Genomic DNA, 12169 nt, shown 5'->3' on the forward strand with positions numbered 1-12169 from the left:
AGAGATCCACTGTTAGTCTGAGGGACTTCCCTTTGTGGGTAACCAGACCTTTCTCTCTGGATTCCCTTAACATTTTTTACTTGATTTCAGCCTTGGTGAATCTGACAATTATGTGTCTTGGAGTTGCTCTTCTCAAGGAGTATCTTTGTGGTGTTCTCTGTACTTCCTGAATTTGAATGTTGGCCTGCCTTGCTAGGTTGGGGAAGTTCTCCAGGATAATATGCTGAAAAGTGTTTTCCAATTTGGTTCCATTCTCCCCATGACTTTCAGGTACACCAATCAGATGTAGATTTGGTCTTTTCACATAGTCCCATACTGCTTGGAGGCTTTGTTTATTTCTTTTTACTCCTTTTTCTCTAAACTTCTTGCTTATTTCATTAATTCGATCTTCAGTCACTGATACCCTTTCTTCCACTTGATCAAATTGGCTATTGAACCTCGTGTATGTGTCACATAGTTCTTGTGCCATGGTTTTCAGCCCCGTCAGGTCACTTAAGGTCTTCTCTACACTATTCTAATTAGCCATTCGTCTAATCTTTTTTCAAGGTTTCTAGCTTCCTTGCAATGGTTTCGAACATCCTCCTTTAGCTCAGAGACGTTTGCTATTACTGACCTTCTGAAACCTACTTCTGTCAGCTCTTCAAAGTGATTCTCCATCCAGCTTTGTTCCCTTGCTGGCAAGAGGCTGTAATCCTTTGGAGGAGAAGAGGCACTCAGGTTTTCAGAATTTTCAGGTTTCCTGCTCTGGTTTCTCCCCATCTTTGTGGTTTTATCTACCTTTGGTCTTTGATGTTGGTGACCTACAGATGGGGTTTTGGTGTAGATGTCCTTTTGTTGGTGTTGATGCTATTTCTTTCTGTTTGTTAGTTTTCCTTCTAACAGTCAGGTCCCTCAGCTGCAGGTCTGTTGGAGTTTGCTGCACGTCCACTCCAGACCCTGTTTCCTGGGTATCACCAGCAGAAGCTGCAGAACAGCAAATATTGCTGCCTGATCCTTCTGCTGGAAGCTTTGTCCCAGACGGTCACCTGCCTGTATGAGGTATCAGTTGGCCCCTACTGGGAGGTGTCTCCCAGTTAGGCTACACGGGGGTCAGGGACCCACTTGAGGAGGCAGTATGTCTGTTCTCAGAGCTCAAACACCATGCCGGAAGAACTACTGCTCTCTTCAGAGCTGTCAGACAGGGACATTTAAGTCTGCAGAAGTTTCTGTTGCCTTTTGTTCAGCTATGTCCTGTCCCCAGAGGTGGAGTCTACAGAGGCAGCAGGCCTTGGTGAGCTGCGGTGGGCTCCGCCCAGTTCGAGCTTCCCCAGCCACTTTGTTTACCTACTCAAGCCTCAGCAAGGGTGGACTCCCCTCCCCCTGCCAGGCTGCTGCCTTGTAGGTAGATCTCAGACTGCTGCACTAGCAGTGAGCAAAGCTTGGTGGGCATGGGACCTGCCGAGCCAGGCGCAGGATATAATCTCCTGGTGTGTCATTTGCTAAGAACGTTGGAAAAGTGCAGTATTTAGGCAAGACTGCTCCATTTTTCCAGGTACAGTTTGTCACAGCTTCCCTTGGCTAGGAAAGGGAAATCCCCTGAACCCTTGCACTTCCCGGGTGAGGTGATGCCCCTCCCTGCTTCGGCTTGCCCTCTGTGGGCTGCACCCACCGTCCAACCAGTCCCAGTGAGATTAGCCAGGTACCTCAGTTGGAAATGCACCCATCTTCTGTGTCGATCATGCTGGGAGCTACAGACCAGAGCTGTTCCTATTCAGCTGTCTTGGAATGGAGCCCGAGGTGGGAGGATTTCTTGAGCCTAAAAGTTCAAGGCTAACCTGGACAACATAGCAAGACCCCATCTCTTTTTTGAAAAAAAGAAAAGTCAAGCTGGGAGCTGCAGACCAGAGCTGCTCCTATTCAGCCATCTTGGAATGGAGACCAAGGTGGGAGGATTTCTTGAGCCTAAAAGTTCAAGGTCAGCCTGGACAACATAGCAAGATTCCATCTCTTCTTGAAAAAAAAAAGAGAGAGAGAGAGAGGGACCATCACAGGCTGAGACTGAGGGTAGGGAGAGCAGATAAGGAAGGGTGGCAGACTCATTAGTGACCAGTGTTCTAGTGAGAAGGTAAATGGGCCACCTAAGTGTGGGGTAAGAGATTTTATACTGCCATGGTACCTTCCTGCAGAAGATCTCAAAGTTTTACACAGACACTGTTGACTATGATACCCCAATTCCTATGCCCCTACTCCGAATCGGGCTGTTGGTACAGCCTGTGGACTCTGGTCCAGGAATTAGATGATGAAGTGAGGAGCATCTTGGTAAGTGCCACTTTGTCCTAGCCACTCCAATCATCTGGATGGCTGGATGTGATTTACATGTCTAATGTGTCTACTCCCTTCCCTGCCAAAACTTGAACATTTTAACCCTGATGACTCAAAAGCCAGGCCCTTAATGCCCCAAATAGGACAGTTTATGAAACAATTGCCATGCTTTTTTTCTGTTCTGTCTGCTTTGCCTTTACATTTAGGTTCTGAGACTTCAAAAATATCTCTTCCATCTTCCTCCCTTTAAACTAGCTCTGATAATTTTGTCCTGCCTTAACTGTTAAAAATCACATTTTCAGGGTCAATGAAGGGCTCAGTAATATGTTTCGGCTACATCATTCACAGAAATGTCTGCCAAGCAGCTCAACTTTTCAATAACACAGACTCACTTAAATTTAATTTCAGGGGAGCATAAATGACTGGAGAAAATGTTTTCTCTATGCTGAAGTTTTCCATTGTCTTCCAAGACCATGCATTCAAGATGAGGCTTGAATCTAGAATGTTCCCTCTCTTTTGGCTGGAGGTCTCAGAAGCAAACACCATTTAAAAAAAAAAAAAAAAAAAAAGTTTCTCAATGTAATCAATAAGAGCATCTTTTTTTACCATAACAAAGGATCTCTGCCACCAACATGGGAATATTCAAACCTCAGCAAGAACAAAAGGTTTCCTGAGTTCATATTTCTCTATTATTGTTCCTGGTAGCAATAAAAACCACTTGGATATTTGACTATATTTGTTTTCTTCCCGAAAGCATTTCTCCAGGGACTTATGTGTTCACATTGTCACTGTCCTTTCTCCTGGCTGCAGCCTGGCTTTAGAGAGCCCATAGTTTTTGGATGAATCATGACTAAGAAGGAGTTGGAGAATTGCAAAGATCTGTTCAACCTGATCTAAGCCCTCAATTGCTGTTGTTTGATTGGTCTTCATTGGAATGAAGGATATGAGACTCAATCATATGCTACCCCATTTCTGTTTCTGGCAAAACTCTTTGGATAAGGACAGGTCTCCCAAAGAATCAAGTTAAACAGCATGTTGGAGACAGGCTGCAGCAGGAATGGAGTATTGCCATATTACGGAACATATTGATGCCCCAGGGAGGAAAAAGAACTGAGGATACATAAATTCAGAAATCCATGAGCTCTGGAAATAAATCCCACAGTCATCTCCCCCTTCACTGTCTTTGAATCAGTCATAGCTGCAACCTGCAAGACTTATTTTAAAGCTAAATATAATCCAGCACCCTTGAGATTTGGTAATCATAGTTTACTCTTGGAGGAAGCAAAGACCTTTAGAAGGCCAAGGTAAAATAGATGAATGCTGCTGCACAGCTCTGTGGGCAGCTGAGCACCCTGCTCTGAACTTTATTAGAGCATTCATCACATTGTTGTAATTAATGTTCACATCTCTCTCTCTCTTTCCCACTGGACTGTGAACTCCCCAAGGGCAGGAATCATTTCTCATTCATCTCTCTATTCACTCTCTCAATCCACAGTGCCTAGCTATGATCCTGGCACAAAGAAGACTCCCTACTAATGTTTGATGGTGGGGGGATGGATGGATGGAAGAAAGGAAGGATGGATAGTTGAAGGATGCAATCTTGGAGTTACAAAACCAAAAAAAAAAATTGAAATAAACAAACAAGAACAATAGCCACAACAAAAATAAAACCTACCTCCAAATTGTTGCTTGTTGGAGGAAATCCATACACTATAGAAAATAAAATCTTTGTTTAAAGCCATAGTTTTTTCCCAACGCTATTCAAACAATCTCATTCCAAATCTTTGTTTTCTCTTTGGAGGAAATTTAATTGAATATTCAACATGTTCCAAATATATCCAAACAAGATTCTGAGTAACCAGGTATTGCTGGAAAGGCAGAAATCATTTCCCCCTCCAGTGGAGGGATGGCCAATAGAACCTAGCAGATATGACCCCATAACAGGAACAGGGGGCCAGCAGAGGGAATGGAGTACCTTTCATATAGAAAATTATGAGAATCCTGCTTAAACCAAGGAAAAAAATTCAACCAAAAGCAGAGCCAGAAGTTACTGCTGGTTGCAACTACTAGTTTAATCCCTCATGGATGCTTTTCTTTCTTTCCCCACATTCCTCTTTCTTCTCTTCCCTTCTCCTATCTTCAATCTACCTACTTTACTCTTTCCCCCACACCTATACTTTAGTCCCACCATCGGAACCTACAGTCCCTATAGACCTTATTTAACTCACTAATGGCCTTCAGAACTAAACAATGATCTGACCTCTGGTCTAAACACATAAATATCCACTGCTCTTTATTTCTATGGTCACTCTTCTGAAGGGTTTCTCACATTTCACTGTGGCCCCAAAATGTTTCATGAATCTCAGGAAACCCAAGAGATATGAGCCCAGATGGGCCAAAATATCAACCACAGTCCCTCAAGCCCTCCTAAAGTCCACCTTTATTACCTCCCAACCTGTGCACAGGGACTCTTTGGTACCATAATTTAGAGGGAAAATGTGGTTTCTATTAAGGAGAACTGTTGTCTCATGTTTTGGAAAGTTGTTTTTCCTTCCTCTTTTCCCCAAATTCAAATTAAATCTGCACTTTTGTGAAGAAAACAACATGAAGGCCCTTTCCGTGTGAGGAGAAGAGAAGCAAATAATGGCTTTATTACCCTGCATGTGAGCTCACACTTCATCTGCACTGCCTCGTGGCTAATGGGAAGGGAACAATGGAGACACAAGGTCCGCTTGCACTTTATTGGAGACACACCTGTACAAATTCCAAGCTGGGAACTTGTCTCTCATCTCCTCTACCGGGAAAATGGAAAAGGAACTCCCAGTGGCCTCCTTTAAATTGCATTTGTATCATATGTATCATAGAAAATTGTGGATCTTTTGGTAAATAAAGTATAGGAAATGGAATCTGAAGGGACAAGCTGGACTAAAAGGAAATGTATTGTAATGATTTCTTGGCTGTATCTGGCTCAATTTGAGATGAACAAAATTTCTACCAGAGCATTAAAGGTGACAGCCTCTTTCACCAGCTCCTGCCTTGGGCTGTTTTTTGTGTCCTATTTGGAGTCCGATTTGTAATCAAGCAACCAATAATATAGGCAGATAGAAGAGAAAATGCAGAGTAGGAGGATTTCTTGACCTTATCAGCAACAAACTCAAGTTCCATGTTATGGAGGAAACGTTTCCTAATAACTGTGAAATCCAACTGACTGCCTCAAAGCCAGCTCAACACCATTCACATTTAATTGTTCTCTAAGTGCTTGGATCTGAGTGCCTTGTCTTTTTAACCACGTGGAAGTCTCACACAGGACAGAGGTCGTGTTTATATTTCCAGCATCAAGCTTGTGGGACCAGCGTAAGGTCAAGGCATGTCTGTTGATTGATAGCAAAGGGTGCCGCCTTTGACTTCATTTAGTAAAACAAGATTGGCCAGAAAGGATCAAAGCAATATATTCCACACTCATGATAAAATTCCAGTGCCATATTAAAGAAGAAGTTTAATCAGAAAGTGTATATTGGAATACCACAAGGGAATTTCACCATAAGAAACTGCCTTTATGAACAGATCATATAGTCCCTTTGGGCTCTTATATTTTTGTGTGTATTTCAGACCATTTGAGAATTTAATATTGTTCAAAGTTGTCACATTATTTAAATTGTGTTTCACTTGATTATAACTCAACCCCCAACTTTAGAACGATACTTTTGGGGGGTTTTTTAATAATTTCAACTTTTATTTTAGATTCAGGGGGTGCATGTGTAGATTTGTTGCCTGGGTATATTGCATGACGCTGAGGTTTGCTGTATGATTGATCCCATCACCCAGGTAGTGAGCATAGTACCCAATAGTTAGCTTTTCAACCCTTGCCCACCTCCCTTCCTCCCCACTTTAGTGGCCCCAGTGTCTATTATTGCCATCTTTATGTCCATGAGTGCCCGAAGAGGAACCAAACTTTGGAGTAGATGCATTTGGGATAGACCAATAAATCTAAATAAATAATCAAAGAGGCTTCAAATCTCTAGCCTTTTTATCTAGTTCGTCTTTAAATGTTACAGAGATGTTAAAACCATGGTAGGGGGTTTAGCTTCTGAGAGACCATAGGCAGCAGCATAGAGCGAACACAAAATCACAGAGGCTGGTCTGGCTGTCCCACCTGTAGGAGTCCCACCTTCTTCTCCCCACATCACACACAGCAGAGACTAAGTGGAGAGCTACACACAAAATATAGGGATAGTCTCAGGAAAGAGCCAGGTAGAAAGCAGAGTCTAAGTTTCACAATACAAAAACTAATGCCTTTCGAGGAGATTAAAAAGAAATCAAGTTGGGATCAGAAAATTAATAAATGCTGCTGGTCTCAGCAAGCCACAGGTCTGAAGCTAGAAGATCATAAAAAGGCAGTATATGTGTCTGTGAGGGCTACCATAGCAAAGCAGCAAAACTGAGTGCTTGAACAACAGAGATATATTGTCACACAGTTCTGGAGGCTCCAACTCTGAAATCAAGGAGTCAATAGGGTTGGTTTTTTCTGCCGAGGGCTGAGACAGGATCTGTTTCATGTCTCCCTTCTAGCTTCTGGTGGCTTGCCAGCAAGCTTTGGCATTCCTTGGTTTATAGAAGCATCATCATCTCTACCTTCATCATGAAATGGTGTTCTTCCTACATGCTTGTCTGTCTCTGTATCCAGATTTCCTCCTTTTGCAGGGATACCAGTCATATTGAATCAGGGCCCACCCTCTTGATCTCATTTTAACTTGGTTATCACCGTAAAGACTCTATGTCCAAAACAGTCACATTCTGAGATACTGAGGGTTAGAAATGCAACATATCTTTGAGGATGGGAGGGGAAAGTACAGAGTTCAACCCACAACTGATGGGAATTTAAAAGCAAGGAGCTAGGCACGACGGTGTGCACCTGTACTCCCAGCTGAGGCAGGGCCTTTCTTGAGCCAAGAAGTTTGAGGTTACAGTGACCTATGATTATGCCACTGCACTCCAACCTGGGTGACAGAGCAAGAATCTGTCTCTAAAATACAAAAATAAAAAAAAAATAATAAAAAGCAAAGATTTGTGGTTAGAAGGATACTGGTTCAGGGGCAAGCAGCTCTGGTGGAAAAAAATCAGAGGCAATAATAATTGAAAACATGGTCTGGAACCATGCAAGCATTCCTTAAATGTTCTGTCTTCAGCCTCTCCCTCCTTTCATCTACCTTTAATAATGCTGTGAGGTTTCTTACTGCACAGAGATAATCATGTCCACTCCTACACTCAGAACCACCCCTGGCCACCTGCCATTACTGTTAAAGTATAGAATGGAAGGCTATTTAGTAGGCCACCTGTCCTCATTTTGCACATTAGGAAGTTCAAGCATTTTGTTCTCAAGAGAGAACAAAAGGTGTGGCCAAGATCTCATTTGCCAACCCAGGTCTCACTCAGATCTAAGCCCATTCCCTTAGTCTGCCTTGCTCCTTGAGCCCTAATTAAAAGGAAACTCTAACTTGGATTTGTCAGACTCACTCAACAAGATTAAGTAATTAACGGGCAGACTGTCTCCTGTTTTAGGGCAGAAGTATTCCCTAGTACAGGCCTAGACAGTACGAAATAAATAAAGTTGCAAGTGCTAGAAACTCTCTTTCTGGCCATAGACAGGACGGTACCATGGTAGTTACATTTCTCTCTGGGCCACCTGCAACCATGGGGCTCCCTAGGCTGGACATGTGCAGGTGGTGTAAGGAGGCGTGAGCAGGAGAAAGGACGATACTGATCTGTACCCCATCAACAACACATCCCCATTTGGCCCCAAGTGCAAATCCTCAACAAGAGAATCACGATCCTTGGGTGAGACAGTGGCAGATGGCACACACCCTTCACCAGAACTGCAGAGCAGGGAGAAGTCTGTGTGTGCATGTGCATGCATGTGTGTGTGTGTATATGCGTGTTCAGGCAAGGAGGGTTCACCAAGAACCAATCCCATGGCTGACCCCAATACACGTTTCTGCTACCACCTCCCCAGGTCACTCATCTCAGCACCACACACACACATAAAAGGGGGCAGGTCATGATAACATGCTGGCTGGTGGTCTTCCTTTCCTGTGCACTTCACCTCCTCTCTCATACTTACTATCTTCTGCGTTTGCCTCAGGCCTGCCCTATTGCTTGAACCAAAAATCAGGACACACGATCTGGCAAGCACTATTTCTGATCAGTTGATTCATTCCCACCAAAAGCTTCACTGAAGTAGAGATTTTAATCACATTTAATAACGCAATGAATGGCTTGACCTCTGTAAATAGAGGACAGAAAATAAAGCCAGGTTTCAAGGACAGGTGTCATTTTCTTGTGTGTATCTGGAGGTCTTCTGAACCTAACAAATATCCTGAACTTCTAGGCAATGCACCAGCAAGGCAGGCACAGAGTGAAAGCTAGGGAAGCTGCCACTACCTACTGTACTTCAGGGTCAAATCCAGCCAAAGGTCAGTCAATGCATGTGCTTTCAATTCACCTACTCTGTGAGGGCGAAGGCAGCACGGAAGGCAGAGAAGCCTCTGTTCTGCTGACTGGGCTCCCACGCAGTCCCCATTTGGAGGCTGATAATTAGGCTAACTAAATCTTTTAATCTCAAAATTGGAAAACATGACTTCACGTGGTTCTGTAAATGTTAATGACCAATAAAACCAGCTGTAGCACCACATTTGGTTCAGTTTATTAATGTGCTATTTTAGATGAGCTGAAGTAGAAAGAAATTCCATTATCCAACTTGAAAAGCCCTTCCCTGTGTGCACCCATTTATATAGCACTTTTATTCTACTAGAAACCCAGATACTCAATTTGTCCCTTCCTTTTAGGGATTAGTTTTTGTTGTCATTTGAGTTTTGTTTTGTTTGGGGTGTGTGTGTGTGTGTGTGTGTGTGTGTGTCTGTGTGCATGTGTGTCTGTGTGTTTGGCATCATTTTGGCAAAGAAGCATTAAGTGAAGATGAGTGGACCCGGGAGCCAAGACACCTCCAACTCATCTCAGCTCCACAGCTATTGCTTCCCAGAGCTCAGACACTGGCCTCTAATTCTTGCTCAAAGGTCTCCATTTTTAAATCATGAAGATCAATCCTGTACTACTTTGCTTGATCCACAGCAAAAACGAATAACGGCTCCACTAACGGATATGCAGGGACTGCATATTTAAAACTCCAATCTATGGTTGCCTTGGCAAATACTTATGAAGCACTTACTTTTTCAGGTACAGAATACAAAGCAAGTTCATTAAGTGAGAATAATCCATTCATTCTTTTCATTCAGCAAATACCTAAAGACTTACTACATGTCAGGCACTGCTCCCGAGGCTGGAAAATACACAGCAGAGCAAGACAGACAGTGCTTTGCTCCCACAAAGTTTATTTCAAGTCAATGAGACAGACCACAGACAAACACATAAACACTTAGTAGGAGGTTGAGCAATAACAGGTGCCCTGGAAAACATAATAAGGCTGAGTAAGAAGGGAGAGAGGGATGGGATTGCTACTTTAGATGGGGAAGTTGAAGAGCAGTCTGGATACAATTATAGAGTAAGTCATGTTCTTGCAGAGGGAAAAGGTGCAAGAGGCAAGGGAGTGGGAGAAACTTGTCAGCAAATGATGGTAGGGGGCATACTGGGTAGGCCACTGTAGGCCACCAAAGAGTTTGAGAGAGTGGGGAGAGTTTTACAATCTGATTTACAGTGTAACGGGGGAGCGGGGACAAGAATAGAGGTAGGAAGACCAATTAGGAAGCCAGTACAATAATCTCTAGGCAAGAGATGTAATGGTAGCTGCTATGATCTGAATGTTTGCGTGCCTGCAAACATCATATGTTGAAATCCCCAAGGAGATGGTATTAGGAGGTGGTGCCTTTGCAAAGTGATTAGGTCATGAAGGTGGAACCCTTATGAATGGGATTAGTGCCCTTATAAAAGAGGCACTAGGGCCGGGAATGGTGGCTCACGCCTGTAATTCCAGAACTTTGGGAGACCAAGACAGATGGAACATGAGATCAGGAGTTCTAGACCAGCCTGGCCAAGATAGTGAAACCCCATCTCTACTAAAAATACAAACATTAGCTGGGCATGGTAGTGGGCCCCTGTAATCCCAGCTACTCAGGAGGCTGAGGCAGAGGATTGCTTGAACCCAGGAGGCAGAGGGTGCAGTGAGCCAAGATCACACCACTGCACTCCAGCCTGGGCAACAGTGTGAGACTCTGTCTCAATAAATAAATACATAAATAGAGAAAGAAAGAGGCATTAGGGAGCCCAGTCACCCCTTCCACTATGTGAGGTTATAGCAAAAAGTTGGCCACCTAGGAAGTGGACCCTCACCAGACACCAAACCTGTCAGTACTTTGATCTTTGACTTTCCAGCCTCTAGAACTGTGATAAATAAGTTTCTGTTGTTTGTAAGGCACCCAGTCTAAAGTATTTTGTTAAAGCAGCCAGAACAAACAAAGACAGTGTCTTAGCCTAGGTTGGTTGTGATAGAGGGAGTCATAAATGGCTGGATTTACTACACCTTCCCATGGCAGCACTAATTGGATTCGTTGATGGATATGAAATAATGATAAAAATAAAAGAAACAAGAATGATCCAAGGTTTAGCAATGATACAGTTTTTTAGTTTGCAAGATATTTTCACATGTATTATCTAAGATTCATTAGAACCTTGCTTCTTTTTTTTTTCTTTTTGAAACAGTCTCACTCTGTCACCCAGACTAGAGTTCAGTGGCATGACGATCTCGGCTCACTGCAGCCTCTGCCTCCCGGGTTCAAGCAATTCTCCTGCCTCAGCCTCCTCAGTAGCTGGGATTACAGGCACATGCCACCATGCCCAGTTAATTTTTGTATTTTCAGTAGAGACAGCGTTTCACCATGTTGTCCAGGCTGGTCTCAAACTCCTGACCTCAAGAGATCCACCCACCTCAGCTTCCCAAAGTTCTAGGATTACAGGCATGAGCCACTGCACCTGGCAGAACCTTGCATCTCAAAGCGTGACAACCAGACAAGCATCATCAACATTACCCGGGAGCCTATTAGAAATACAGAATCCTAAGCCACTCCAGATCCCAGGTAATCCATATGCACATTAAAATTTGAGAGGCACTGATCTGAGTGCCAGGAATGATGAGGATGAAGGGATGATGAGGAGGATCCAACAGTCTCCTAGAGGTTAAATAATTTACTTACAGCCACACAGTCAGGATGCAGGGATTCTGACTGCAAACCTAGTGCCCCCTCCACCTCTCCACGCTTGTTAGACATAATTCCTTACAGCCTGTGGGGGAACCAGAACCTCCACCATGTAACAATTATCATCTGAAACATCATGGTTTCATTAGAGGTCACAATTTAGGGATCACAGGACAGGCTTCAGAGAGGAGACCAAATTCATCTTAGCTGTGAAAGTGAGTAGAATTCAGGTAAGGAAAAGAACAGAGAGAGGCCTGCAGAGCAGGGAGAAGTCTGTGTGTGCATGTGCATGTGTGTGTGTGTGGGTGGGCGCGTGTGTGTTGGGGCAAGGCAGGGGAAGTCGCTGAGAGAGGAGAACCCCATGAACAAAGCCCAGAGCTACCTGACACTGATACATCACTCTCCCCATCACATTCTGCCCACCAGACGTATTGATCCTGAACTAATCAAGTAGAAAGAGTCATTGGGGAAAAAATAACGGGCTTAAAAAAATAAATCCCTCTCACACGATTACTGCTCCAGGAAAGCAAGCTGTGCCCAGCTGATGGCAAATTTGTCAAAGGGCAAGGTGGACATGGAGGACGAAAAAGGAGGGGAGAGGATATGGGAGGATGAGCCCCTACCAGAGAGAACCATGTGTCCGCTGCTGTTTGCTTTTTAGCCTA

Source organism: Rhinopithecus bieti, unplaced genomic scaffold (genome assembly GCF_001698545.2).
Source record: "Rhinopithecus bieti isolate Rb0 unplaced genomic scaffold, ASM169854v2 scaffold_7681, whole genome shotgun sequence".
Classification (NCBI taxonomy): domain Eukaryota; kingdom Metazoa; phylum Chordata; class Mammalia; order Primates; family Cercopithecidae; genus Rhinopithecus; species Rhinopithecus bieti.